This window comes from Moschus berezovskii, chromosome 1, assembly GCF_049115385.1.
Source record: "Moschus berezovskii isolate FMDL1 chromosome 1, NW_MosBer_1.0, whole genome shotgun sequence".
In the NCBI taxonomy this organism is placed as follows: domain Eukaryota; kingdom Metazoa; phylum Chordata; class Mammalia; order Artiodactyla; family Moschidae; genus Moschus; species Moschus berezovskii.
Window position 1 is genome coordinate 9,874,543 of NC_142460.1, and position 6,000 is coordinate 9,880,542.

The window sequence follows — 6,000 nt, forward strand, 5'->3', positions numbered from 1 at the left end:
GCTGTACCAGCCAGAAGAGAATAAATGTGTCTGCAGTTCCCACGGCTCCTAGCATTTTCTTCCAGCCTCTCAGCTCGTGCCTCGCCTACCGTGGGTTCAGCGACTAGTGTACGTGGTGAGACACAGCAAGACAGCTACCATCGCAAGCAGGATGAGGAGCAACAGAACTCACTTTTTGGCTAGAATGCAATCTACAGAATGCGTGGGGCTCAAACACTGCCTGCAGTGAGACCAGCAACAAGCACACGGCAGGCTGGGTTCCCTCAAGGCAGAGTCTAGACAAGAATTTGTGCAATAAGTTTATTGAGGAGAGGATCCCTGGAATCACTGGTAGAGGGGCAGGGAGGTGAGACAGGGAGCCGGGTAGAACTGTGAATGAGCAAGTGGATTAGTTCTGGGCAGCTGGAGCTCGCCCCCTCAGGCACCTCGGGAAGAACACAAAGATCAGACCGCAAGGGTGGCCTCCCCCAAGGTGTGAGGAGCCTGAGGATACTTATTCACCAGCTTTCATCAGCTACTGGGTAAGGGCTTGCTCCCAGAGGGTTAACTTCCAGGCCCCTCTAGCCTGCTCTGCATGAGTCAACCATGCTCGCAAGGCCAGAGAAAAGCCTCAAGGCCTCCACGGGGGTTTGACAGAAGAAGCCTGCAGTGAAACACCAAATGCAGGAGGGACATGCGCAAGGCTCTGCTCTCCTCTGCCCGCCAGCGGCGAAGAGAAGAGCCTGGGCATTAGGGAAATCTGCTACAACACAAAACGCCATCTGCCCAGAGAAACGCATGCATACAAGTGATTGATCAGAGTGGTATCCATACCTGCAGACTGACGGTCAGGTGGGGCGCTAAAAGACAGCACATGGGCCGTTTGATACGCTGTGGTATATTTTTTTTACCACCAAACAAAATTTGCCAAATATGACTCTGACTCGCCCAGAATCTTCAAAGTTCTATTGTATTTGGACTCATGCAATGGAGAATTTCAGTCATAATCTCTTGCCAGACATTCATCAAGTTGTTTTTAAAGGACTCAATAAGTGATTAGCTTATGGGTTTTCAAGCCAACACAAATGCCTTTGCCAACTAACTCTGGCAAAATTTTTCCTCTCTAAAGTTTAGGATACAGTACTTAAGGCATTACAAAAACATGTTTGAGTCAAATCAATACCTCATCCTTAACTATAAATGGCTAAAAGAATGGTTGAATGTATATTTATTATCTCTCTGTGACTTGAGGGGAATGCTAAGGCTTGAGACAGAGTTGGTTAGGGATGCTTTATTTGTCTTGCCTCCTCTCCATCTTTTTAGCATTTGGGGGGAAACTTTCTTTTCATGGCAAAATTAAATCAGGAAATTTCCTGAGGTTTGCCATTTGGAATCATAGAAAATCTTAGTTTTTAGGGTTATCTCAGTCAATCAAGATGACTCATAAAGGTAAGTTTAGAATCTTTCTTCTTTAGCAAAAGACATAAGCAAGAGGTGATTCCGCTTCTTTTGTCTGGATTTTCTAAGTGCAGCTGCTCCAGATTTACGTGAGAAGGGTACTTCGGCCAGACTCTTTCACTAAAATTGCAAAGTGACTTAAAATTAGTCATTTATTTATCAAATATTTCTTGAGGACCGACTAAGTGTCAGGTACTGTGGGAAACTTAAGGGTTACAAGAGCCACAGGAGACCTTTTCTTCTGTGCATTGCCTATGTTAGCCAAACAGTATCCATTTTTATTCATGGTATCTTCATCCAAATTTCCCTGTCAGCACCCTGGGGTCACCCCAAGAAAAGACAAGCTGGAAGGAGGATGAGGAATCTGGAAAAGGAGTGAGACCAAATCTTTCTAACTACTATTTCTTCATTGAAAAGGTTTGGCCTTGACTATTCTGTAAAGCATCCTATACACTTTCTAAATTTTCCTTTCCCTTGAATAACCGAAGGTCGCTTTATAGGCCTTCAATTTAAAATTCTGAAAATGTAAACCTAATGCCTTTCTGCTGAAAGTAGAAAGATATTTTTTTTAATGGTTTATCAGAAAACCATTATCCAAAGACACTAAAACAGTGGGTGCACTTTTCAAAGTCTTCGACCAACAGGCACCACTGGACTTTTCTAGAAAATTTCCTCTAACTTGTAAAGCAGAAGAGGCAAAGAAACACAGATCGAATCAGAACAGCCGCAACCCCCAAACAGCTCTTTCAGGATGGCAGCATGCCTGAGTGACTGGTCTTTCCTTAAATGATCTCCACCAACAGGAACACTTCCAGGCGGAAAAGGGAGATTACAACGTTGGGTGAGTTATGCATGTCTGTGAATCATGTTACAATCATCTTACACTCCACGGCAACAAGGTATTTCAGTGAGATCAAAATATGGACTAAAATTGGGCTCAAGGATAAATGAATTATTGGGAACACTTCTAGGGGCCTTGACCCTTAAGAATTACCGCTACCATCACCATCACCCTTGTTGACTGATCATGTGTGTCTGGCATTTTATAAGGATCTTATTTTTCTTTCCTCACACATCCCCATGAGGTACGAAGGTATCATGCTCCCTGTGACGGATGAGAAAAGACTCAGAGAGATTAAGCCTCTGTCCAAACTCTTCTATGGTCTTCCCTGGTGGCTCAGCTGGTAAAGAATCCACCTGCAATGTGGGAGACCTGGGTTCAATCCCTGGTTGGGAAGATCCCCTGGAGAAGGGAAAGGCTACCCACTCCAGTATTTTGACCTGGAGAAGTCCATGGACTGCATAGCCCATGGGGTCACAAAGAGTTAGACACATGACTGAACAACTTTCATTTCACTTCACTTCAAGCTCTTCTATAATTTGAATCTAGATTCTTTTCAGAGCAAAGCCAATCCACTTCCTACTTTAAATAGCAAAGACAAGAAAAAACAAAAAGGCCAGGACAAGAGAAAAAAGGTTTTGTCCAACTTTTGATCACCCTGAAGAAGTCTTATATTCATGACATTTATAAAAGAAGAAGCACAGAAATATCTGATCTTCATACTTATTTCTTGGGACTGTAAGAGTGAGTGATTTTTGGTTTCAAATATACCCTCATTAGTTGGGATCACTTTTATTTATTTGTAGATTGTATACCTGGCAATAGCATATTTTTGAGAAATTCCAGGGACATTAGATATTTACTGTCAAGGAAGATATTTTCAGTCATTTTTAATACTATTATATTAGCAGGACTACATAGAATACCATGTATGTAGATGCATAATGCACCAACTTTTATCCACAGCGTTTATAATCTGACCTTTGTTTAGTGTCTTAATTAGTTGCTCTTGGCACTGTCCATGTAAACAGATTTTTTTAAAAATTCATTCTTGATAAACATTCCAAATATCCAAAGTTTCTTGCAATTTGGACTATCTGAAGGGATGTGAAAAGTGCAAGTTGCAAGTATATTTAACAACAGTCTATTCTGAGAATTGCTTCACAAGAAAATTTAGTAAAAGTAGATGGATTTTCTTGCTGCAGAAAAGGTTAAAGATGATTCTTCAAGGAGTGCTTCCCATAAAGTCTTTTATATACACCATAAAATTTGATTTCACATGGCACAGCGTCCTTTTGGACAGTTTTCTAACCCAGCCTTTTGAGTAGAAGATAAGCTTCCCTTTCAGGTTTCCTTTGCACTTCTAACATTTTGGAATAAAATGTGGGATAACTTCCTTTATAAAGGAAAACTTTTAAGGCCAGATATGTATTACACAATTCCATACTGGAAAGTTTTATCTTAAAATAGTACACATCAAATAGATCCTTCTTTTAAAAAAGCAGTGTGACTGCAGATTCGGTAACTGCAGAAATTCTTAATGAAAGACTTGTGATAGCCTTCCTGTCTTACGTCTCATGATTTTTATAGACACCTCAGCCTCAACATTACCACCCTAGTCCCGGATGGAAACCTTTCCTCCAACTGACAAAAGGCCACCTCTAATATCTCCATAGAGTAGACTTCTAAAAAGAAAAATGAGAAATCTTTATCACAAAAGGACCCAGAAGAAAATAAATCACTTCCCAGGGCCAGTACTTTTCCTCCTTCCGCCGCCCGGCCTTGACATCATCTGCACAGTTGGCGCTGAGCCATTAGCTGGGGTTCCACTCACTGTAGAATGTTACTGGGCATTCATAAAAGGGCGGATTTTCCCCCGTCTTCTCTCCTCCCTTCAGTCAACAGTAAAACTTCAACTTTAATGAATGTGGGTGTTTGCAGGAGCAAACGTACAGGCTGGGTCTGGGCGGGCTTGGAAGGGGCTTTTCTTGACCCCGGCTGGTTCTAACCTCACTCACCCATTCCCCGTGCCGTCCCGGGTGCCTGCCGCGCTCCAGACCCTGTGTTGGGCGTGGGGACACTGTTAGTGGGGCAGTCGTGCGGTGGGGGCCAGGGAGCCGGGTGCAGAGAGTGTGCTGTGCGCTCTCCAAGGGAAGGATGCGAGGAAAAGTCGCAACGAAGGGCAGCGAATGCTGCCTGGACAAGGTGGAAACGGAAGAGGCGGTTTTGAGCTTCTTACAATCCTTCGTTCCTTTGCCGGGGTCCTCACGTAGCCCCCTCCATCCGGCGCGTCCCTGCCATGCAACCCCTGACCACTTGCTAACCTAGCTTTGACTCTGGTCGGTCCAGCTAACGGCGGCTGCAGCACTTACCTCGGGGAAACGTCCTCGCGGTCCCCGGCCCTTCCCGAGTCTGGGCAGGTCTCGCAGCGCGCGGAGCAGAGCGCAGGGCACCCGCGCAGCGCAGTGCCCAGTGGCCCCCGCTCGGGGGACCCGCGGCGACCGGGGAGACCCTGGCAGGGACGGAGGCGGCGCGGGCAGCCTCTGGCCTCCCGGCGTCCCGCAGGCGGGTGTTAGCTCCCAACCCCTCTTCGCTGCTATATAAACGCTTCTCCCCGCCCCGAGCCGACCCTTCCCCGCCCCGGCGGCCCCGGCCCAGCGCGCGTCCCCGAGGAAGGGGACGCAGCCGCCGCCGGGAGGGGCTGGACGCCGTTGAGGGGTTCCTGGGGCTGTCACTGCCCCGCCGACCCTTCCCTACGTGGAACCTCTACCCTCGAGTGCAGACCCGGGAGGAAGCTGAGGTCGGAGAAGTTGGGGTGTTGGAGGTGCGCGCCTTCTTTGCGCCTGCCAGATGCGCAGGGTGGTGGGAACTGCTCCAACTTGCCTGTGAACGGACGGAGACTAGACCCTGCGCACCCCATGATGGGGGCCAAGCGCCCTCGGAGGTCCCCACTTGGAATTCAGGGTCCAAAGCAGAGTATTTCTGACTCTCTCATCCACTGACTGTCCTTTCATTTGTCTATCCATGCGTTCACTTTACAAATATCTGAGCACCTAGTAATTGGTACTATTAGGTGTTCGGGATGCAAAACCAAGTCGGGCTCTCCATTCTCAATCTCACTGGGAGACAAGCGGAAACAGGAAGCCGGGTGGTAATTGCTGGTGGGGTAAGTGAGGCCAGGAGAACACAGAAGAAGCGATCCTAATTCAGGTTTTGCAGAGCCAAAAGACTCTTCCCAAAGGAAATGAAACTCAAACTGAAATCTAAAGAGTGAGAAAGGCATGAAAGCAGGTGTAGGGAAGGAAATTAGCTAAGATGTCCTGCTCAGGCTCTCTTTGCCCATTGGCCTCTCTGCTCTTGCCCACATTTTGTGAATAATGATTATGCAACAGCTGAGGTCACATATAGCACTGTGCATGCACCTCAAAAGGTACTTGCTTGGCCACAGGCTACTTCTGTTCTGTAAGTATATATAAGCTTCCCCTGGAAAAGCCCTGGAGGGTTGGGTGTGGTTATGTTGTATTATATTATGTCTGCAGCTACTGGTGGCTGCCCCAGGCAGGAGAGAATAAGTGCGCCTGCAGTTCCTAGGGCTCCTTGCGTTATCTTCCAGCCTCTTAGCCCGCACCTTGCCTTCCATGGGGTCAATGAACAGTGCGCACAGTGAGATGCAATGAGACAGTTGGCACCGTGAGCAGGATCAGTGACACCGCAGGGAAAAG

The 6,000-nt window shown here is 46.8% G+C and overlaps 1 protein-coding gene across 1 annotated transcript in view; it reads right to left on the minus strand.

Moving 5' to 3' along the window:
• Positions 1 to 4,831, minus strand: part of COL6A6 (collagen type VI alpha 6 chain) — a 163,851-nt gene extending 159,020 nt beyond the window's left edge. Inside the window, exon 1 of the mRNA XM_055416583.2 lies at positions 4,651 to 4,831. The gene's annotated coding sequence lies outside the window, so the exon portion shown is untranslated. The remainder of the gene's footprint in view (positions 1 to 4,650) is intronic.
• Positions 4,832 to 6,000: the final 1,169 nt, after the last annotated feature.